Here is a 24,878-nt window from a genome sequence, read left to right on the forward strand (position 1 = left end):
CTGGAAAACAGAAGAGTAAGGGGAGACATGATAACCACCTGTAAATTTCTCAGGGGAATTGACAGGGTGGACAAAGACACTCATCAGCACGGGTGGGACACGAACAAGGGGACACAGGTGGAAACTTAGTACCCAGATGAGCCACAGAGACGTTAGAAAGAAATTTTTCAGTGTCAGAGTGGTTAGTAAATGGAATGCACTAGGAAGTGATGTGGTGGAGGCTGACTCCATACACAGTTTCAAATATAGTTATGATAGAGCCCAGTAGGCTCAGGAAACTGTACATCAGTTGATTGTCCAGTTGAGAGGCGGGACCAAAGAGCCAGAGCTCACCCCCAAAGCACAATAGGTGAGTACACACACACTTTATACATATTCTATACTTATAAAAGACGACTCTATATAAATAGTGTCACCATTCTGCTACCAAATAAATATGTCGGAAAACGTTTTGTGTTTACTAGGTATAAGCACCTTGTTGATGAGGTGGATACGTTGGTCACCTTTAGCCCCACCCGCACTGATACCCGTGTTGTTGCTGCCGCCCCTTGTCAGGAGACGGTGCCTTCTTGAGGTTATCTTGATGATTTCGGGGCTTTTTAGTGTCCCCGCGGCCCGGTCCTCGACCAGGCCTCCACCCCCAGGAAGCAGCCCGTGACAGCTGACTAACTCCCAGGTACCTATTTACTGCTAGGTAACAGGGGCATTCAGGGTAAAAGAACTTTGCCCATTTGTTTCTGCCTCGTGCGGGAATCGAACCCGCACCACAGAATTACGAGTCCTGCGCGCTATCCACCAGGCTACGAGGCCTGCTTGGCTTCGTTGTCCTGCATAGAGGAAACCCATGTTTGGATCTCCAAAAATGTCCGGTTGAATTCTTGCATTGGCACAATTATTCCCCTGCAGACTGTTGATAGGGAAGTTCGACTGCCTCGAGGATATTATGTATATCCTTGAGGCCCAAGGTCATTGTATCCTTCAGGTGGATATCTTTACTCTGCCCCCTTGTGGTCATCGCAATCAGCCTCTTCCCGGTGTGAAGGTCACGTTTAATAGTAGGTCCCTTCCTTACTCAGTCATTCTTGCTGGTGCCAGATGCTCCGTTCAGGAGCACAACCTCTATCCTCGCCTCTGCAGCAGGTATTGGAGATTTAGGTATGGTCTCTTCAGGTGCACAAGTGAGAGGTGTCTCTGCCCACTTGTGTGGAAGCTCCGGTCATTCTAAGACGAAGTACCCTTCTTACCCAAGCTCTGCATCAATTGCGGTGGGGCCCACCCTACCTTCTCCTGCACATGCGTGCATTACAAATTTGAGGAAGCCCTCCTCGATTTGAAGCATTGTGATCATTTGTCTTTTACCGAGGATAGGCGCCAGGTTCGCCATCTTCCCTCTTTCTCTGGCATGGCTTATGCTCATGTGTTGTGTTCCCCTTCCTCTCACACCTTTCCCGCTTTCTCAGTTTCGCAACCGTTTTGAGGCCTGGGACCCCGACACCACCCACCACCACCACCACCACCTTGTCTGCTCCTTTGCGTTCTGGGCCAGAGGGTCTTCTTCCTGGTTCTCCGTCTGGTGTTTCCTTCCTTCCCGATCTTCCTTGTCTCCTGTGCCCCTCCTCTTCTCGTCCCACTCTTCCTCAGCCCTCCCCCTCTGTCTCTCTGCCCTCCTCACCGCCTGTCTATTCAGGCCATTGTCTATCCTCCTCCCAGCGTTTGTCATGTTGACCGTTCCCGATCTCCTTCTGTTGAAACTGTCAAGACGGTAGCCCAGTAGACGTTAGAAGCGTAAGCCTGGCTCCTCTCCTTCCTTCCCGGCGAGTAAGAAGGCTTTGATGTATTCCTCACCTTCCGACTCCGACACTATCCCTGCTGCCCCCCCCCCCCCCTTTTCAGTGGCAGGGTCACCTGTCCCTCACGTGGAGTTTCCTTGATCCATGATCCTCTCTTGGATGCTGTTCTTGCTCCTGTGCCCTAACCTGTTTCTGTCCTTACAGCCCCTGATTCCCTTGACCCGCCCCTCTCTGTTGCCTCCTGCCGCTCTGGACTCTTGTCAATTCGCCTCTGGTACGTCCTCTAACTCCCTTGTCTCGGTTATTTTGCTAGCTTTGCCTCTGTCCCATCACCCTGATTTCACTGATCCTGATTGTGTTCTTCCTTAGTCTACTGTGTTCTACTTTGCCTTAGTTTCTCCCTTGTTATCTCTTTCTGTTCTCGCCTTTTTGTCTGTCTGTTTAATAGAATATTCGTGGTTTTTATGCCAACTTCCATGAACTCTCACTTCTGATCGTGCAGTTTCCCCGCTTTGTTGTTTGTCTCCAGGAGGCGATGCTTGTTGCTTGTCCTGGTCGCTTCCGTGGTTATTTATTTCTCCTCTTTCCCACCGGCTTTTGCTGGGGCCTATACCTCTACTGTTCTCTTGATCCATCTTGATATTCCCTTCATCCTCCTCCTTTTTCAGTTGCCCAATCAGTGTTTTGCTGCCCATATATTTTTTTTCATCCAAGCACTGGGACGGTAGAGCGACGGTCTCGCTTCATGCAGGTCGGCGTTCAATCTCCAACCGTCCAAGTGGTTGGGCACCATTCCTTCCCCCCGTCCCATCCAAATTCCTTATCCTGACCCCTTTCAAGTGCTATATAGTCGTAATGGCTTGGCGCTTTCCCTTGATAATTCCCTCCCTCCCCCCATAATACTTATTTGCCCATATCTTTGTGATTAAATGGTATACAATCTGTTCCATTTATATCCCCCTGAATGTCTCACTTTCTTTCTCTTCCTGATCTTAAACACCTGATGGACTCCTTACCAGGGCCTGTGCTCCTTTAGGGTGATTTTAACTGTTGGCATACCTTCTGGAGTGCCAACAGTAAGTAATGAAATTTGGATGAGCCACAGGACTCATCCAAACACCTGGGCCGCCACCTTGAACCTTTTGTCTTCTTATTCTCTGTCTCTTCTGAATTCTGGTGAACCCACTCGTGTTGGCTTCCGCACTCACACCCTTTCCTGTCTTGATCTTTCTGCTCGTCTTTTCTATATTTGAACTTCACCCGGCTGGTTCTTGATGTCCTCCATAACAAGACCATTTCCCCATCCTTGTCACCTTCTCTTTTTGCCCTCCCCTCTCCTTCCCTAGGTGGCAGTTTGCCAGGGCTGACTGGAAATTCTTCACCTTGTATGCTACTCCTTCCGACCTCTCTGATCTGCCTCTTCCCCGAGCCCTCCTCTTTTATGTGGAGGGCTCTTTGATGATGACTGTTTTTTTATGCTGCCCTCTGCTCTGTTCCTCGCTCTATCTCCAGGGGCACGCGGAAGTGCGCTCCCTGGTGGAATGCAGACTGTGTTCGGACTGTCATCTATAAGCCTGCAGCCTGGAAGAAACACCGTCGCTATAGGACGCCCGTTTCTTTTATTTTGTTTCGGAGGGCAAATGCGGTGGCCCGAAGGGCCATCCGTACGGATAAACGTGAGGGTTGTACATCTTTCGTTTCCACCATTATGTCTGACACTCCTCTGTCCATGATCAGAAAGAAAATCCGCAAGATAGCGGGCAATTAAGTTTATTCCGGATCCAGGCCATCGATCACCTCTGGTTCTCTTGTGGCGGATCTGGTGTTGGTTACGTCCAAACTGGGTTCTCACTTTTCGGACTGTTGGCTCCGGTTCTCATCTTCCTCCTCCTTTCCTTACTCGTAAGCCCCTTCTTGAATCTTCTCCCTTAGATTTTTACACTTCTCTTCAGCTTCCCTATAACGATCCTTTCTCTCAGAACCCCAGTCTACCCTGGCTGTCTGTAGTTCTACGGCAGCGGGCTTGGATGATGCAACCCATCTTCGACTCAAGTCCATTACATCCAGCGGTCGACCCCACAAATGTATTCATAAATTTTTATATGCTGTTCATTCAAAATAGGAATTTTATCATTTATAAATTAATATTATTATAGCATATTGTGCATACAAAGGCGTAGGTTAGGTTAGGAGTTTAGGTTCTGTTGCAGATTATTTGTACTTGTAGTACGTGGGTGAAGCATTTACAGCATTGTGGTTCGAACAAAATTAGTCAGTGAAGCACTTGTTCCGGAACTGTTCGAACTTCATCAATTGAGTCTTGTGTAAACCGTTTTTCATTCATAAGCAGGGGGATTGGTGGGTGCATGGAATCATTTTTGGGTCTTTGTTTGGAGAACGGGCTGGATGATATGAGATGCTTTGCGGTCTCCCCCATGAATGTTTCAGTATTTACTGAGTGTTTATAACTGTATCTGGGAGTCGTCGTTAGTCCCTGAGGACTGGCTTAAGGCGTTTGTTCTAACTATTCTGAAACCTGGTTCTCTAAGGGATCATCCCCTAAAGACTTCCACCCCATTGCTCTCACGAGTTGCATCTGCAAACTCTTTGAGTGTATGGTTACTGTTCGTCTGATGTGGTTCTTGGAACGCTATCACCTCCTCTTCCCTTCTCAATTTGCCTTTAGCAAGCGTCACAGCACGACTGATGTCCTCGTGAACTTGGAGGGGGCCTATATTCTTACTGCTTTTGTCGAAGACCTCGGTGTTTGCTGTCCTTTTTGACCTGGAAAAGGCATATGACACCACCTGGAGATACCACATTCTGTCCCAACTCTGTTCTTTTGGCCTTCGTGGTAATCTCTCTCTCATCGTTCCTTTTGGGTGCGGCTTGATACCGCTCGCTCTCTCTGCCTCTTTAAGGCAATACGATGGTGTGCCCCAAGGTAGTGTTCTGAGCACTACTATTTTTCCTGGTTCCCCTCAATGATCTTCTTTCCTCCCTTCCCCTTGACATTTTCTCCGTTCATTATGTTGACGATCTTAGCCTCTACTATCAAGATAATGATTCGCCTTTCCTCCAACAGCGGCTTCAACTTGCAATTGATGTTGTGTGTAGTCTTGGACCACCAATCATGGCTTCAAGTTTTCTCCAGCTAAGACTTGTGCTATGACCTTTACTCGGAAGCAGGTCGTTCTTCGACTCCCTCTGTCGCTTTATGGTAATCTTCTTTTGTATAAAGATTCTGCTAAGCTTGAGGGGCTTATCTTTGACACTCGCTGGTCCTGGTCTCCCCCTATCTCCTTCCTCCGAGTTGAATGCTCTAAGGCCCTTAACTTAAGGTCTTGTCCTATACTTCCTACTGAGCTGATAGGCACACGCTCCTCTCTTTTCATTCCTTTCTCATGCAGTCTAAACTCGATTATGGCTGTCCAGCTTACTTGTTTGCCTCTCCCTCCATCCTTCGTCGTCTTGATGCCCTTCGCCATACTGGGCCCCGTCTTACCTCTGGTGGTTTTCAACAACCTACTCAGTATGTTGAAACCTGTATTCTATTTCAACAGGATCGCCGTGATTGCTACTGTCTTTGCTACTTAGCGTGGTCTCTACAACACCCTCGCTCTCACTTATGTCGTACTTTGACCTTTACACCTCCTGTGAACCCTATTCCCTTTCACCACCTTCCCCTTTCTGTATGGGTGTCCTGCTTGCCAGGTTCTCTCTCCGTTCGTGTTGCCAATGTTTCTCCTCGTGGCATTCCGTCCTTGCTCCCGTGGCGGGTCCCCTCTTCCTAAGTTTTGTTATGCCTTGACCCACATGACTAAGGCTGTTACCCCTCATACAGTTCTGAAATGCCTTTCCTTGCTCACTTTACTTCACACTCCAGCTCCGTCTCTGTCTTCACGAATGGGTCTAAGTCTGCTGGCTGTGTAGGCTACTCCGTTGTTTCCTGATTGCACCTATATATATATGACGCCTGCCTCTGGAGACTAGCATCTTCACAGCTGAACATTATGCAGTTTTGTTTGATCTTCATCAACTGCTTTCTCGCCTTAATTCTTCCTTTGTTGTTGTACTTGACTCTCGCAGTGTGCTCTTGGCTCTGGAGTCCTTTAATCGTGTCCATCCTGTGGCTGTACTTGGTTTTTCCTCTTAAACTGGTTGAGCGAGGTACAGCCTTTGACATGATTGGAAGGTCATTCCACATTCTGGGTTCCTTGATTTGTTGAGCATTTTTAATTTGGTCAAATCACACTCTTGGCATATCTAATAGGTATTTGTTTCTGGTATGATGCCATGGGTTCTGTTACAACCTTTTAGGAAGCGCTTAAGGTCAGGATTGGCATTATAGTTCAGAGTTTTGAATATATAGAGTACACTTGAGAGGACTTAATATCTAATATATTCAAAGATTTAAGTAAGGGTACGAAGTGCTGTCTGGGGCTAGAGTTTGACAGTGTTCTAATAGCAGTTTTGTGATGAGTAATTAGAGAACGTAGACGATGTTGGGTAGCAGAACCCCAAGCACAAACAACATACTGAGATAAGGATAGATGAGTGTGTGTGTGTCTGGAAATTCAGTTTGTTATCGATGAGAACACCGAGGAATTTACCATCTATTTTGTTACTAAATTTGGATATTGTTTATTCTTAGATTAATTTGATTTGAGGATTTATTACCAAACCAAATATAGAAAGTTTTGTCAATGTTAAGGATGAGTTTGTTAGCAGTTAGCCAAAGATGGACTTTACTTAGTTCAATATTCACTGTTCAGTATGTTACGGAATATTAGTGTTAGTGTGTTAAAATGCTAAAAATGCTAGTTGTGTTGTATCCTCTTTTTAACAACGTTTAAGTATAATAAAGGAAAATTTGTTAACTGTCTGAATTAGGGCACAATTATCATAAACGTGTTTGCTTGGAGATCTTATATTGAAGTTAATTACAGAAACATTGTGTTAAAACATTGTTTACATCATGTACGCGCTGTACAATACCTGCAATTTTGATAATTAAAGTGATGATTGTCATAGATGCTTGATAAGAGGTTTAGTTCTGGGTCTATACTAGGTTGCATTAGAAGGATGTTTGATGGTCAAAAAAAAGGCAAAGGTACAATTTATGATACAATGTAGAGTAAAAAAAAAACTTCCTTAGAATAATGAAAATTTGGAGCAATTACAAAAAAGTTCTAGATAAAAAAAGATATAGCTTGAAATGAAAACAAAAAATTACAGGAAGTGAAAATGAAAAAAATGTAATAAGTAAAAAAAAAAATAGATGACAAGTAAAAAAAAGATTCAATAAAGAAAAACTGTTTGGAACACACAACTTAGTAAAATTACTAAAGTTACACTAGAAAAAATGAGGTAATTACTTTGAGGTAGACTCAAGTACAGTGAAAGTAATAGTTTACACTAGAAGACAGAAGCAAAGCCAGGGTACACTGGAGCACGGGAGTATGGGGAGGGTTGACAACCTGGGTGACAGACACACAGGTTACCTGGCCTGCACTAGGTGACCGGGGGGGGGGGTTAACTAAGCTGAGGCACAAGTGATACGGGTTAGTCAGGTCAGACAAACCACACTGGCTGATGAACTTATTGAGGTTATCCTCATTTGAAATTATAGACATTTTTCCCTCTAGGAGTTTGCCTCACTTATCAAGCCATCTTTAACAAAGCACTGATGGGTCACACCTTGATTTCCGGATTTATCGCAGACGGTAGAGGAGTTCCTGCCTCTTTCTGCTCAAGCACTCATTGATGTAAATTCCCTTTTTAGAGCATACTGCTGCCTGGACAAGTTCACATTTTAGGGAATGGGTAGCTAGTTTGAGGCAAATTTTTCTTTGGTTTAGTCCTGCTGGATTATTTTTGCCCGCTCTGTAGGCCGCAATTATGTTTGTTTTGATGACTTCACAAAGCAGTTTATCTTTCATGAAAGATAAACTGCTACAATGTCAATAAACATATCGCCTTCACTTTCCACAGGGATGGCTGAAGATGACACAATAACACTCCAGCAACTTTACTTGGTCTTATTCATCCTGGGAAATTGATTGTTGAGCGGTTATAGTACTGATACATGCATTCATTTTGTCAAGAACTTCCACTTGTTTTTTGACGGATTTAATGGTTTTCAGACGTGTATTTTCCTCACCGAGACGGTTAGTGTCATGCTGAAGTTGTTGTTGGTCAGTTTAACAAGCTCCAACATCCTCGCTGAGAAGGGTTATTTCTTGTTGCTGTTGATGAAGGTTCGCGGGGTTACTTACTTATTTGTATTCGGGTATAAGAAGGTTCAGTGGGAAGGTAAGGGGGATACATAAGCTGGTGGGTGAGTAGCACATTCTTCCAAGCCACCAGTAATATCATACTGTTTACCTTTTTAATTTAAACCCTTATTATAGGGCTTGGCTAACTCGTGCATTAGAAAATGAAACGCGACGTGTCTTAGGTATAGCACGGGCTTAATCTTTGACCCCAGATGACTTGGTGGTGTCAACCTATACCGGGCCACCAGTACACTTGCCAACTCTAACAGCCAACTTGCGCCCTTGGCATTTGAAAGGATGCTATAATGATAGCAGCTGATGGTGATAAACAACGGTGAGAGCAGTGGTGTTAGTGGTGGTGGTGGTAACTGGTACAGAAAGTGGACATGGTTAGTGCCAGTGGTGGTGGTGGTAACTGGTACAGAAAGTGGACATGGTTAGTGCCAGTGGTGGTGGTGGTAACTGGTACAGAAAGTGGACATGGTTAGTGGTGGTGGTGGTGGTGGTAACTGGTACATAAAGTGGACATGGTTAGTGGTGGTGGTGGTGGTGGTAACTGGTACAGAAAGTGGACATGGTTAGTGGTGGTGGTGGTAACTGGTACAGAAAGTGGACATGGTTAGTGGTGGTGGTGGTGGTGGTAACTGGTACAGAAAGTGGACATGGTTAGTGCCAGTGGTGGTGGTGGTAACTGGAAGAGAAAGTAGACATGGTACTAGAGCCATGTCTACTTTGCTGTAGCTCTGGCTGCTGTAGGGTAAACATTGGGTTGTGGTGACCTTGGTCTTGACCAATAGTAACGAGTGTTCACAAAGGTAATGGCCAAGCTCATAGCATGCTGCTGCTGCTGAGTATAATCATGTGAAGGCCAGTGTCGCAAATAAGAGAATGTGTTTACAATTTGGAGTTGGCCAAATGACCTTTCTCGTTTGAGTGTTGACCTTTAAATAGCAAGGCACTTTAATGGTATTAAATAATATAACTAAATCTGCTCAGATATGTCTGAGTGACCTCCGACCTTGAACCTGTAATGTCGCAACCAATGAGAATGACCCGAGGAAGCATTTTGATAACATTTTTGATAAAGTATAATTTAAAAATATGTTGAACGTGATTGACTCTTACACGTTTTTTCCAATTTACATTGACATTTGTTAGCTTTTTCTTTTCTTTTTTGTATGTTACGCACGTCTGGGGAAGACTAAATGAGAAAAACTTGGGTTGAGACCAGAATGCCGCAGCGCTCCGCAGCGCTTTGGGAGAAAGTGATAATGTTTATTTGGGTGAGTGGTAAGAGGAGCCGGCGCACAGTGTGAGAAAGCGCCGCGTCAAACCACAAACCCTTTCCTGTAGAGGAGCACTCTTAAGAGTATATTAGGCTTACCTGTAGTGTGCTGCTGTTCAGTTCTGAGAGATGTTCTCCCCAAGCCCAGCCTTGGCCAGGCTTCTCTTGTAACAAGCCCAGCCTTGGCCAGGCTTCTCTTGTAACAAGCCCAGCCTTGGCCAGGCTTCTCTTGTAACAAGCCCAGCCTTGGCCAGGCTTCTCTTGTAACAAGGCCCAGCCTTGGCCAGGCTTCTCTTGTAACAAGCCCAGCCTTGGCCAGGCTTCTCTTGTAATAAGCCCAGCCTTGGCCAGGCTTCTCTTGTAACAAGCCCAGCCTTGGTCCAGGCTTCTCTTGTAACAAAGTTCTTGCCTTTACAGGCTGTTGCTTGGGTCTGTCTGCAAATCGCCATGGCCATTAAAATTGGTCAGGTACTTCGTACAGGAACTAGTCTAAAATGTTGGACAGTTGTTGCAGTAATATTTCTTAGGTGTGGTTGGTGGTGGTGGTGGAAGAGTCGGTGACCCCAGACCTCCACGAGGGTTCATGGAGGGTTCATGGGACGTTATCTGATTATTGTGCCGCCTGTGGCACCTATACTCTTCACTGGGTCTACTCTGCACTATCTTTCTCTCCAGTAAACAATTTTTGTATATTTAGGAGTTGGCCCTCGAATTTCTGAGTAATGTTATCTCTCTTTACTTTCCGGAGAACATATCTTGAATGCTCTGAGTCTGTGTTGGTAATTTTCGTGTCTTAGGCAGTTTATGGTGTGTGTTCTCTCGTGTTTCAGACATCTCTTCCACTTCGAAAGAGGAAGTGGATACCGAGCAGTATTCAAGACGGGAAAGCACAAGGGGTTTGAATACTAGGAGCATTGTGGTGACATCCTTTTGATTTGAAGGTTCTCATAATCCACCTTATCATTTACCCGCCTGGTGCTTCAGCTGCTTGCTACGCTCCCTGAACGTTAGGTCGCGTGCCATTATTCCCAGGTCCTTTACATGGCGTTCTTCTAATGACGAGATCTGATGGTTTTACATTCATTTCGTTCATATCTAAATCTTGGGAATTGGGCACTTTTGGATATAATGTTGCTGTGTTGTTCTGTGGAAGACTTTATTGATATCTGAAGTTATTTAGTGTATTCTACCGGGCTAATTGTAAATATGATGTTGTCATATCTGCAAAGGATGACACAAATCTTTAATTTTGTATTTTCGTTAACGTTTGATACGATGATAAGAGGAATGTTGCAAAAACAGTGCCTTGGAGCACCGAGCTCCTTGCTGTGTTCGAAATTGTCTTTATTTGGTTGACTATTTACTCTTTTCATCGTTTAAGACTTTATTCTATGATGTAAGTGTGAACGGTCATTATATGTTAAGTGATTTGCTACCTCCATTACCGGTGTTATTACTAGTAGCCGGCGGAGGCGGCCAGCTTGTTGTACTCTCATGAGCTGTGGCGCAGAAAATCAAGAGGGCACAAAAGGTCTTAATCAGACGACGTTGTTTTTTAGATTCAGCTACTGGAACAAAGTTGCCAGCAGCACGGGCTATGGTGAGCCCGTAGTGCACTTACCTGGCACAGGAGCGGGTGTGGAGAGACTATGGGAACTAAACCTTACGTCGCTGGAAGACAAAAGTTAGGGAGACAAAATAATTACAGATTATTTGTATATTCAAGAAGGTACATTGGGTTGATGAGAGTTTTACATTCTTGTAAAGCCACCAACACGCATAACATTTCCGGCAGATCCTTAATCTAACATAAAATCTCAAGAAGGTAATTTCTAGCAAAATTAAAAAAAAATTACAGGTACATTGTAAGTACAAAAACACATCGCAAGATGTTACTTATTTAACATCGTATATTTAAGACAAGGGGCACATGCACTAGAGGCTGACTCCATACACAGTTTACAATGTAGATATGATAAAGCCCAGTAGGCTCAGGAATTCGTTCACCCGTTAATTGACAGTTAAGAGGCGGGACCAAAGAGCCAGAGCTCAACCCCCGCAAGCAGAACTAGGTAAATGAACACCCACGCGCGTGCACACCTCTAGAGGGGGGGGGGGACGCTCGCGGCTGAGTGGACAACGCTTGGGGGTCGTAGTCCTAATGGCCCGGGTTTGATTCCCGGCGGAGGCGGAAAGAAATTGGCAGAATTACTTTCACCCTGATGTCCCTGTTCACCTAGAAATAAATAGGAACCTGAGAGTTAGACAGCTGCTACGGGCTGCTTCCTGGGGATGTGTTAGAAATATATGTAGTAAATATAATAGGGGAAAAAAGAAGGGAAAAAACTATCGGGAGAAAGCACCAAGCTATTACGACTATATAGCACATGGAAGGGGTCAAGATAAGGATTTGGGATGAGAGTGGTGGGGGGGGGGGAGATTGTGCCCAACCACATGGACGGTCGGGGATTGAACGTTGTCCTGCATGAAGCAAGACCGTGGCTGCACCGTTCACCCCAAGTGGCTGGTCTGGGTATGACTGTAATAGAGGAAAAATGGTTGATTAGAAAGCTAATGGCTCAATTCTCCAGACACAAATAGTAAATACACACGTCTTATGTCTGGTGGGATGAATGGTGCAGTGGAGGAGTGGGATGAATGGTGCAGTGGAGGAGTGGGATGAATGGTGCGGTGGAGGAGTGGGATGAATGGTGCAGTGGAGGAGTGGGATGAATGGTGCAGTGGAGGAGTGGGATGAATGGTGCAGTGGAGGAGTGGGATGAATGGTGCGGCGGAGGAGTGGGATGAATGGTGCGGTGGAGGAGTGGGATGAATGGTGCGGTGGAGGAGTGGGATGAATGGTGCGGTGGAGGAGTGGGATGAATGGTGCGGTGGAGGAGTGGGATGAATGGTGCAGTGGAGGAGTGGGATGAATGGTGCGGCGGAGTGGGATGAATGGTGCGGTGGAGGAGTGGGATGAATGGTGCGGCGGAGTGGGATGAATGGTGCGGTGGTGGAGTGGGATGAATGGTGCGGTGGAGGAGTGGGATGAATGGTGCAGTGGAGGAGTGGGATGAATGGTGCGGTGGAGGAGTGGGATGAATGGTGCGGTGGAGGAGTGGGATGAATGGTGCGGTGGAGGAGTGGGATGAATGGTGCGGTGGAGGAGTGGGATGAATGGTGCGGTGGAGGAGTGGGATGAATGGTGCGGTGGAGGAGTGGGATGAATGGTGCGGTGGAGGAGTGGGATGAATGGTGCGGTGGAGGAGTGGGATGAATGGTGCGGTGGAGGAGTGGGATGAATGGTGCGGTGGAGGAGTGGGATGAATGGTGCGGTGGAGGAGTGGGATGAATGGTGCGGTGGAGGAGTGGGATGAATGGTGCGGTGGAGGAGTGGGATGAATGGTGCGGTGGAGGAGTGGGATGAATGGTGCGGCGGTGGAGTGGGATGAATGGTGCGGCGGTGGAGTGGGATGAATGGTGCGGTGGAGGAGTGGGATGAATGGTGCGGTGGTGGAGTGGGATGAATGGTGCGGTGGTGGAGTGGGATGAATGGTGCGGTGGTGGAGTGGGATGAATGGTGCGGTGGTGGAGTGGGATGAATGGTGCGGTGGTGGAGTGGGATGAATGGTGCGGTGGAGGAGTGGGATGAATGGTGCGGTGGAGGAGTGGGATGAATGGTGCGGTGGAGGAGTGGGATGAATGGTGCGGTGGAGGAGTGGGATGAATGGTGCGGTGGAGGAGTGGGATGAATGGTGCGGTGGAGTGGGATGAATGGTGCGGCGGAGTGGGATGAATGGTGCGGCGGAGTGGGATGAATGGTGCGGCGGAGTGGGATGAATGGTGCGGTGGAGTGGGATGAATGGTGCGGTGGAGTGGGATGAATGGTGCGGTGGAGTGGGATGAATGGTGCGGTGGAGTGGGATGAATGGTGCGGTGGAGTGGGATGAATGGTGCGGTGGAGTGGGATGAATGGTGCGGTGGAGTGGGATGAATGGTGCGGTGGAGTGGGATGAATGGTGCGGTGGAGTGGGATGAATGGTGCGGTGGAGGAGTGGGATGAATGGTGCGGTGGAGGAGTGGGATGAATGGTGCGGTGGAGGAGTGGGATGAGTGGTGCGGCGGTGGAGTGGGATGAGTGGTGCGGCGGTGGAGTGGGATGAATGGTGCGGTGGAGGAGTGGGATGAATGGTGCGGCGGTGGAGTGGGATGAATGGTGCGGCGGTGGAGTGGGATGAATGGTGCGGCGGTGGAGTGGGATGAATGGTGCGGCGGTGGAGTGGGATGAATGGTGCGGTGGTGGAGTGGGATGAATGGTGCGGCGGCGGAGGAGTGGGATGAATGGTGCGGTGGTGGAGTGGGATGAATGGTGCGGTGGTGGAGTGGGATGAATGGTGCAGTGGTGGAGTGGGATGAATGGTGCGGTGGAGGAGTGGGATGAATGGTGCAGTGGAGGAGTGGGATGAATGGTGCGGCGGAGTGGGATGAATGGTGCGGTGGAGGAGTGGGATGAATGGTGCGGCGGAGTGGGATGAATGGTGCGGTGGTGGAGTGGGATGAATGGTGCGGTGGAGGAGTGGGATGAATGGTGCGGTGGAGGAGTGGGATGAATGGTGCGGTGGAGGAGTGGGATGAATGGTGCGGTGGAGGAGTGGGATGAATGGTGCGGTGGAGGAGTGGGATGAATGGTGCGGTGGAGGAGTGGGATGAATGGTGCGGTGGAGGAGTGGGATGAATGGTGCGGTGGAGGAGTGGGATGAATGGTGCAGTGGAGGAGTGGGATGAATGGTGCGGCGGAGGAGTGGGATGAATGGTGCGGCGGAGGAGTGGGATGAATGGTGCGGCGGAGGAGTGGGATGAATGGTGCGGCGGAGGAGTGGGATGAATGGTGCGGCGGAGTGGGATGAATGGTGCGGCGGAGGAGTGGGATGAATGGTGCGGTGGTGGAGTGGGATGAATGGTGCGGTGGTGGAGTGGGATGAATGGTGCGGTGGTGGAGTGGGATGAATGGTGCGGCGGCGGAGGAGTGGGATGAATGGTGCGGCGGTGGAGTGGGATGAATGGTGCGGCGGTGGAGTGGGATGAATGGTGCGGCGGTGGAGTGGGATGAATGGTGCGGCGGTGGAGTGGGATGAATGGTGCGGCGGTGGAGTGGGATGAATGGTGCGGCGGTGGAGTGGGATGAATGGTGCGGCGGTGGAGTGGGATGAATGGTGCGGTGGAGTGGGATGAATGGTGCGGTGGAGTGGGGTGAATGGTGCGGTGGTGGAGTGGGATGAATGGTGCGGCGGTGGAGTGGGATGAATGGTGCGGTGGAGGAGTGGGATGAATGGTGCGGCGGCGGTGGAGTGGGATGAATGGTGCGGTGGAGTGGGATGAATGGTGCGGCGGCGGTGGAGTGGGATGAATGGTGCGGTGGAGGAGTGGGATGAATGGTGCGGTGGAGGAGTGGGATGAATGGTGCGGCGGTGGAGTGGGATGAATGGTGCGGTGGAGTGGGATGAATGGTGCGGTGGAGGAGTGGGATGAATGGTGCGGCGGCGGAGGAGTGGGATGAATGGTGCGGCGGTGGAGTGGGATGAATGGTGCGGTGGAGTGGGATGAATGGTGCGGTGGAGGAGTGGGATGAATGGTGCGGCGGCGGAGGAGTGGGATGAATGGTGCGGTGGAGGAGTGGGATGAATGGTGCGGTGGTGGAGTGGGATGAATGGTGCGGTGGTGGAGTGGGATGAATGGTGCGGTGGTGGAGTGGGATGAATGGTGCGGTGGAGGAGTGGGATGAATGGTGCGGCGGTGGAGTGGGATGAATGGTGCGGCGGTGGAGTGGGATGAATGGTGCGGCGGTGGAGTGGGATGAATGGTGCGGTGGAGGAGTGGGATGAATGGTGCGGCGGTGGAGTGGGATGAATGGTGCGGTGGTGGAGTGGGATGAATGGTGCGGCGGTGGAGTGGGATGAATGGTGCGGCGGTGGAGTGGGATGAATGGTGCGGCGGTGGAGTGGGATGAATGGTGCGGTGGTGGAGTGGGATGAATGGTGCGGTGGTGGAGTGGGATGAATGGTGCGGTGGTGGAGTGGGATGAATGGTGCGGTGGTGGAGTGGGATGAATGGTGCGGTGGTGGAGTGGGATGAATGGTGCGGTGGTGGAGTGGGATGAATGGTGCGGTGGTGGAGTGGGATGAATGGTGCGGTGGTGGAGTGGGATGAATGGTGCGGCGGTGGAGTGGGATGAATGGTGCGGCGGTGGAGTGGGATGAATGGTGCGGCGGTGGAGTGGGATGAATGGTGCGGCGGTGGAGTGGGATGAATGGTGCGGTGGAGGAGTGGGATGAATGGTGCGGCGGCGGAGGAGTGGGATGAATGGTGCGGTGGTGGAGTGGGATGAATGGTGCGGTGGTGGAGTGGGATGAATGGTGCAGTGGTGGAGTGGGATGAATGGTGCGGTGGAGGAGTGGGATGAATGGTGCAGTGGAGGAGTGGGATGAATGGTGCGGCGGAGTGGGATGAATGGTGCGGTGGAGGAGTGGGATGAATGGTGCGGTGGAGGAGTGGGATGAATGGTGCGGCGGAGTGGGATGAATGGTGCGGTGGTGGAGTGGGATGAATGGTGCGGTGGAGGAGTGGGATGAATGGTGCGGTGGAGGAGTGGGATGAATGGTGCGGTGGAGGAGTGGGATGAATGGTGCGGTGGAGTGGGATGAATGGTGCGGTGGAGGAGTGGGATGAATGGTGCGGTGGAGGAGTGGGATGAATGGTGCGGTGGAGGAGTGGGATGAATGGTGCGGTGGAGGAGTGGGATGAATGGTGCGGTGGAGGAGTGGGATGAATGGTGCGGTGGAGGAGTGGGATGAATGGTGCGGTGGAGGAGTGGGATGAATGGTGCGGTGGAGGAGTGGGATGAATGGTGCGGTGGAGGAGTGGGATGAATGGTGCGGTGGAGGAGTGGGATGAATGGTGCGGTGGAGGAGTGGGATGAATGGTGCGGCGGAGGAGTGGGATGAATGGTGCGGCGGAGGAGTGGGATGAATGGTGCGGCGGAGGAGTGGGATGAATGGTGCGGCGGAGGAGTGGGATGAATGGTGCGGCGGAGGAGTGGGATGAATGGTGCGGCGGAGGAGTGGGATGAATGGTGCGGTGGAGGAGTGGGATGAATGGTGCAGTGGAGGAGTGGGATGAATGGTGCGGTGGTGGAGTGGGATGAATGGTGCGGTGGTGGAGTGGGATGAATGGTGCGGTGGTGGAGTGGGATGAATGGTGCGGCGGCGGAGGAGTGGGATGAATGGTGCGGCGGCGGAGGAGTGGGATGAATGGTGCGGCGGTGGAGTGGGATGAATGGTGCGGCGGTGGAGTGGGATGAATGGTGCGGCGGTGGAGTGGGATGAATGGTGCGGCGGTGGAGTGGGATGAATGGTGCGGCGGTGGAGTGGGATGAATGGTGCGGCGGTGGAGTGGGATGAATGGTGCGGTGGAGGAGTGGGATGAATGGTGCGGCGGTGGAGTGGGATGAATGGTGCGGCGGTGGAGTGGGATGAATGGTGCGGTGGAGTGGGATGAATGGTGCGGTGGTGGAGTGGGATGAATGGTGCGGCGGCGGTGGAGTGGGATGAATGGTGCGGCGGTGGAGTGGGATGAATGGTGCGGTGGAGTGGGATGAATGGTGCGGTGGAGTGGGATGAATGGTGCGGTGGAGTGGGATGAATGGTGCGGTGGTGGAGTGGGATGAATGGTGCGGCGGTGGAGTGGGATGAATGGTGCGGTGGAGGAGTGGGATGAATGGTGCGGCGGCGGTGGAGTGGGATGAATGGTGCGGTGGAGTGGGATGAATGGTGCGGCGGCGGTGGAGTGGGATGAATGGTGCGGTGGAGGAGTGGGATGAATGGTGCGGTGGAGGAGTGGGATGAATGGTGCGGCGGTGGAGTGGGATGAATGGTGCGGTGGAGTGGGATGAATGGTGCGGTGGTGGAGTGGGATGAATGGTGCGGTGGAGGAGTGGGATGAATGGTGCGGTGGTGGAGTGGGATGAATGGTGCGGTGGAGGAGTGGGATGAATGGTGCGGTGGTGGAGTGGGATGAATGGTGCGGTGGAGGAGTGGGATGAATGGTGCGGTGGTGGAGTGGGATGAATGGTGCGGCGGTGGAGTGGGATGAATGGTGCGGTGGAGGAGTGGGATGAATGGTGCGGCGGTGGAGTGGGATGAATGGTGCGGCGGTGGAGTGGGATGAATGGTGCGGTGGAGGAGTGGGATGAATGGTGCGGCGGCGGAGGAGTGGGATGAATGGTGCGGCGGTGGAGTGGGATGAATGGTGCGGTGGAGTGGGATGAATGGTGCGGTGGAGGAGTGGGATGAATGGTGCGGCGGCGGAGGAGTGGGATGAATGGTGCGGTGGAGGAGTGGGATGAATGGTGCGGTGGTGGAGTGGGATGAATGGTGCGGTGGTGGAGTGGGATGAATGGTGCGGTGGTGGAGTGGGATGAATGGTGCGGTGGTGGAGTGGGATGAATGGTGCGGTGGAGGAGTGGGATGAATGGTGCGGCGGTGGAGTGGGATGAATGGTGCGGCGGTGGAGTGGGATGAATGGTGCGGCGGTGGAGTGGGATGAATGGTGCGGTGGAGGAGTGGGATGAATGGTGCGGCGGTGGAGTGGGATGAATGGTGCGGTGGTGGAGTGGGATGAATGGTGCGGCGGTGGAGTGGGATGAATGGTGCGGCGGTGGAGTGGGATGAATGGTGCGGTGGTGGAGTGGGATGAATGGTGCGGTGGTGGAGTGGGATGAATGGTGCGGTGGTGGAGTGGGATGAATGGTGCGGCGGTGGAGTGGGATGAATGGTGCGGCGGTGGAGTGGGATGAATGGTGCGGTGGTGGAGTGGGATGAATGGTGCGGTGGTGGAGTGGGATGAATGGTGCGGTGGAGTGGGATGAATGGTGCGGTGGAGTGGGATGAATGGTGCGGTGGAGTGGGATGAATGGTGCGGCGGTGGAGTGGGATGAATGGTGCGGCGGTGGAGTGGGATGAATGGTGCGGCGGCGGTGGAGTGGGATGAATGGTGCGGTGGTGGAGTGGGATGAATGGTGCGGTGGAGGAGTGGGATGAATGGTGCGGCGGCGGAGGAGTGGGATGAATGGTGCGGCGGTGGAGTGGGATGAATGGGGGGGTGGAAGGTAGGAGAGAGGAGTGTAAAGAGGCGTGTGTGTGTGGGGGGGGGGAGGATGGTGTAGAGGGGGGCAGATATGAGCAAGAGAGGACGAAGGCCTCAGTATGACCACTCCCTCCCTGGTGGGCGAGCTCTCACAGTGCTGCTGCCCGCCGGTACTTTCACTATCCTCGCAATATTCCAGGCTGGAAAAACTGGACCTGGAGGCCTCCTGGAGTGTTGTTGACCTGACCCCCTCTCCCCCCTCCCCCATGTGCACCAGCCCAGCCCTCCTCCAGCTTTTGGTAGCGAGGCTGGGAATAATACTTATGGTCAGTCACTTAACTTACTAACAATATAAGTATAGCAGCCAGCGAGCAAATTGTCAACCTAGTTTTATAATCACGACCAAATATAATATTTTCATTCTATGTTCAGTATTTTAACACATCCCACTTAATGATCAATTGGCAAATACTATCTAATTAACTAATGTGGTAACTGCATGAATTCTATGCTGATCAGTGATGGCAGTTGATGAATCTAGAGCATTATTACATTTATTAGTTTAATCCAATAAAAAATAAGCATTATTAGGTTTTCGAAGTAGGCAAAGTTTCGCCCATCTCCGTCAGTTGATCTGGACGATGTTATTTAGTCTTTAATAAATAATGAAATTGTTTTTATGATGGCTAATTGTAATTGAAAAACCATTTGCAATGATATAGCTCGACTTCCATGAGGCCTTTTATAAAGGCCCACATAAGATAGTATTGGGCAAGGTCCACGCCTCTAGTGAGGTGATAGACGACAGTCGTCGACGAACTGGATGACAGGAGTCATTTGTGCTGGATGGTGTAACATCATTGTTCACAAATTGTAAGAAGTGGAGTCCGTCAAGGAACCGTCCAAACTAATTAAAAAGGTTCACGAGGGTTACCACTGCCTTGAAAACTAAGGTCAACATTGTTTGAAACTGTTAATCTCCAAGGGTGTGAACTTGGCCTGCTAAAAGCTACCGGAAAGTACAACCCTTAACATGCATTTAGAACTTTCAAGACTCGTAAACCTGGAAACAGGCGTTGTTGGGTATCGGGTGTACCCACACCCACCTACACACTGCTGGCGCCGCCATGCCCGCCGCCACGCGCCATCATCCCACGTGTCTGAAGCAACTTGTCGACTTCCTGCGAGGATCTCAGGCATCGGGCGAGAGATCTTCCGCCGCCATGTTTGTGAACGTTCCCGTTGAGGTGACACCTTATATATACACACTACTCAGTAGCTCGGTCCATGGAGCTTCCGCCTCACGCGTGGGGTCCCCGGTTCGAGTCTTCTAGAGCCCAGGTTAAAACAGCTACACGAGCTTTACGACTTGCAATAAAATACAAGGGTATCATTGCTTTTGGTTTGTGACAAAATTAATTCATATATATTCTATATATCTTGTAGAAACGTGTTTTGGAAGTTATAGCAAGGCAACAATTATTAGTGACCTTGTGGCTGGTCAATGCGTGTTTTTAATATGGGTTAAACACCTCCGGGTGTGATCAGTAACTGGTTGGGGGACTGCGCGGACAGCGTTGGTCATGGCTGCTTGCCATGATAAGGCAAGCAGGCTCCTTGCCCTCAACAACGGGGTACCACAAGTGTGTGTGTAGCCATATGGTGGCTCTCTTGGGAACTAAAAATAAACTGTCGTTGAGTCGCCATTTATAATGTAAATATCAACACCTTAACTGAATTGCTCGAGAATGTGAACGCGTCGTACACTCGGTTATATTGTAGGTGCCGAACGGACAATTTTTGGGGTGACTGTATCACGGATGTGAAGATCATTGATTGTGGAGAGTATCTTGAGAATGCACAATTGCAGAAGCACACAATTGCATAATATACATTACTTTGACACCATGACCTCTGGTGCAGAGGTCACCTACTTGATAACACTGGTGGAAGCTGTCTTTAGCGTGGTCTCCAGGTGACTGGTGGGGCAACCATTAGCCCAGTGAAATTATTACAGGAATCACAGACGGCTTTGAGCCTTCATTTAATAGTTAAAGGAATCATTGTATAGGTCTTAGCCAGTAAAGATGTTTCGTTATAAAAAAAATATTGTTTTTGGAAGGCAGATAATGAGGTCATAGACAAGATAATTGTAATGGTGATCCTGACTATTGTGACAATAAGACTTCTGTTGCCAAGTTAGTTTTTGTCTCCCCCCCCGTGCATATTTGTGCGTCCGGGGCCCTAAACCACTGGAGAACTCTCACCAGCGATATTACTTTATCATTGTGGATATATGCAGTTCCCTGATTGTGGCAGTAGATAGTGCCATGATATTGGCAGTTGGTAGTGCCATGATAGTGGCAGTTGGTAGTGCCATGATGATGGCAGTTGTTAGTGCCATGATAGTGGCAGTTGGTAGTGCCATGATGGTGGCAGCTGTTAGTGCCATGATATTGGCAGTTGGTAGTGCCATGATGGTGGCAGTTGGTAGTGCCATGATGGTGGCAGTTGGTAGTGCCATGATGGTGGCAGTTGGTAGTGTCATGATGGTGGCAGTTGGTAGTGCCATGATGGTGGCAGTTGGTAGTGCCATGATATTGGCAGTTGGTAGTGCCATGATGGTGGCAGTTGGTAGTGCCATGATGGTGGCAGTTGTTAGTGCCATGATATTGGCAGTTGGTAGTGCCATGATGGTGGCAGTTGGTAGTGCCATGATGGTGGCAGTTGGTAGTGCCATGATGGTGGCAGTTGGTAGTGCCATGATATTGGCAGTTGGTAGTGCCATGATAGTGGCAGTTGGTAGTGCCATGATATTGGCAGTTGGTAGTGCCATGATATTGGCAGTTGGTAGTGCCATGATAGTGGCAGTTGGTAGTGCCATGATAGTGGCAGTTGGTAGTGCCATGATGGTGGCAGTTGTTAGTGCCATGATATTGGCAGTTGGTAGTGCCATGATATTGGCAGTTGGTAGTGCCATGATGGTGGCAGTTGGTAGTGCCATGATGGTGGCAGTTGGTAGTGCCATGATGGTGGCAGTTGGTAGTGCCATGATGGTGGCAGTTGGTAGTGCCATGATGGTGGCAGTTGATAGTGCCATGATATCGGCAGTTGATAGTGCCATGACAGTGCCATGATATTGGCAGTGCCATGATGGTGGCAGTTGATAGTGCCATGACAGTGCCATGATATTGGCAGTTGGTAGTGCCATGATGGTGGCAGTTGATAGTGCCATGATGGTGGCAGTTGGTAGTGCCATGGTGGTGGCAGTTGGTAGTGCCATGATATTGGCAGTTGGTAGTGCCATGATGGTGGCAGTTGATAGTGATATTAGATAGTACCATGATAGTGACAATATAGTGCCATGATAGTGACAGTAGATAGTGTCATAAGTGACAATAGATAGTGCCATGATAGTGACAATAAATAGTGCCATGATAGTGATAATAGATAGTGCCATGATAGTGACAGTAGATAGTGTCATAAGTGACAATAGATAGGGCCATGATAGTGACAATAAATAGTGCCATGATAGTGACAATAGATAGTGCCATGATAGTGACAATAGTGCCATGATAGTGACAATAGTGCCATGATAGTGACAATAGTGTCATGATAATGACGATAGTGTCATGATTGTGGCAGTAGATAGTACCATGATAGTACTGTAACACGGGGTCGGGGGAAATGGCTCTCCTTTGTCCTTTATCTCGCCCTTAGTTAACTATTCTAGAGTTCCTACTGCAACCACTCTAGTTCAGCACCTTGTCATCTGGGTATTTGATTACCTAGGGCCTACACCAACAAGGCATTGTACCCTGATCAGCTACCCCGGAACTCTACAGAACTCTAATACTGTACACTCCCACGAACGGAAAATATAAATGAAAAGAAATAACCGAGGGTATGGGGGGAGGGAAGTAGAGGGGGTGTGGGGGGGGGGCGGTGGAGAGGGGTGATGGGCGTGTGAGGAAGGTGTGTGGGAGTGGGGAAAGGGAAAGTTAGAGGAAGGAAGAGAATGGGAACAATGAGGAAAGTAGAAAATAGTAGAAAAGGTAGAAATAGCAGCAGCTGCCGCCATCCATTCTAACTCAGTACATACAGACAAGTTCCATTCCTTGTCTTGTATCACAAAATTATCCAAGGAGTTCATGTATCGACTCTAAATATGTACTCATTAAAGTCAACATATACGGCACGCATAGACGAGATAAAACACCTAAATTATTGGGATCGTCTCAAAGCTCTCCAAATGTACTCACTAGAAAGGAGACGAGAGAGATACCAAATAATATACACCTGGAAAATACTGGAGGGTCAGGTCCCAAATCTACACAGTAAAATAACAACGTACTGGAGTGAACGATATGGAAGAAAATGCAAGATTGAACCTGTGAACAGCAGAGGTGTCATAGGCACAATCAGAGAGCACTGTATAAACATCAGGGGTCCGCGGTTGTTCAACGTCCTCCCAGCGAGCATAAGAAATATTGCCGGAACAACCGTGGACATCTTCAAGAGAAAACTGGACGGTTTTCTAAGAGAAGTTCCGGATCAGCCGGGCTGTGGTGGGTACGTGGCCCTGCGGGCCGCTCCAAGCAACAGCCTGGTGGACCAAACTCTCACAAGTCGAGCCTGGCCTCGGGCCGGGCTTGGGGAGTAGAAGAACTCCCAGAACCCCATCAACCAGGTATCAACCAGGTATCAACAAATCGGTAACCTCAGAGAGACACTCGTCTCAACTGACAAAACTCTAGGGAACAAAGTTAAAGACAATTTATATTATAAATTCATCAATTATACTTAAACATAATATATATCATAATTCAGGCAATTTAACTTAGGGTTCACTATGTCAAGATTTAAAATACAATGCTAGTCATTACACAAGAATTTGAGAACAATACGGCTGTCTGCCCCCTAATAATCACACACACCTAAGTTTCAGGAAACACAAATACGTAACCTTAAGTTCAACTCATCAAGTGTCTAAGTTGAATAGAGAGGGGGGGGGAGCTCGTTAGACAGGCCCCCCCCCCCCAGCCTGACAGCCTGGGCTGGCTGTGGGCTCGCTCCAACATGACTTACGATCCATTGTGTGTCTGTCTGATGTCTCCTGTCTAATGCTATCCTATGTACAGTTCCCTGGATATTTATTGCCAACCTAGGAGCTAGACCCCTCCCACAAGTAGATAGCCCCAGGTCCTCTACCAAGCCACACCTTAACCGGCGGCTTGTTTGAAGGACACACCCGCCTACCTGGCTACAATTATCAGTTTAGCAGATGCCAGGTCAAATCCCACGACCTGACCATAGGTCAACTTATGGTCATTAACTCCTCTAGGTGTGACTTTCTTAATTACTAGGGACCGACACCCTGACGCCTCTGTCTTGTGTGACTGACTCATGTTCTATACCTGGGTGATATGGTTCTGGGAGTTCTTCTACTCCCCAAGCCCGGCCCAAGGCCAGACTTAATTTGAGAGAGTTTGGTCCACCAGGCTGTTGCTTGAAGCGGCCCGCAGGCCCACATACCCACCACAACCCGGCTGGTCAGGCACTCCTTGGAGGAAACAATCTAGTTTCCTCTTGAAGATGTCCACGGTTGTTCTTGTAATATTTCTGATGCTCGCTGGGAGGACGTTGAACAACCGCGGACCTCTGATGTTTATACAGTAAATAATAATAATAATAATAAATAATAAATGTTTATTTAGGTAAGGTACATACAAGAGATTTTACAAAGTTTGTTGGATTAATAGATAGAGCTAGTACATACAATGCCTAAAGCCACTATTACGCAAAGCGTTTCGGGCAGGAAAAACATTAATGACTAAAGCTTAATACTAATGGGTATAAAGAATAAAATGTGTTGAGAACAAATAAAAATAGAGGTAAAAGAGGGGGGAACATGGCTGAAAAAGCAGCACAAATACAAATTATTACAGACAATTACATTCAAACAGCGTTGTTTTGAAAAAAAAACCAGACATGGGTTAACAACAGAGGGGTAAGGTAGGTTACAGGGAATTTATTAGGTAGTGCTTCGCTTTTATCTTAAACTGGTTGAGAGAGGTACAGTCTTTAACATGGTTGGGAAGGTCATTCCACATTCTGGGTCCCTTCATTTGAAGAGCATTTCTAGTTTCATTGAGTCGTACTCTAGGAATATCAAAACTGTATTTATTTCTGGTGTGGTGCTCATGGGTTCTGTTACAACCTTCAATGAATCTTTTGAGGTCAGGATTGGCATTACAGTTCAGCGTTTTATATATGTATAATACACATGAGAGAATGTGCAGTGACTTAATATCTAACATATTCAGAGATTTGAGTAGGGGTACCGAGTGATGTCTGGGGCTAGAGTTGGATATTGTCCTAATA

The 24,878-nt window shown here is 49.3% G+C and overlaps 1 protein-coding gene across 1 annotated transcript in view; it reads left to right on the plus strand.

Moving 5' to 3' along the window:
- LOC123755724 (RING finger protein 17) overlaps positions 1–24,878 on the plus strand; it is a 928,112-nt gene that overhangs the window by 233,316 nt on the left and 669,918 nt on the right. The gene's annotated exons all lie outside the window — the stretch shown is intronic.

This window comes from Procambarus clarkii, chromosome 43 (genome assembly GCF_040958095.1).
Source record: "Procambarus clarkii isolate CNS0578487 chromosome 43, FALCON_Pclarkii_2.0, whole genome shotgun sequence".
Taxonomy (NCBI): domain Eukaryota; kingdom Metazoa; phylum Arthropoda; class Malacostraca; order Decapoda; family Cambaridae; genus Procambarus; species Procambarus clarkii.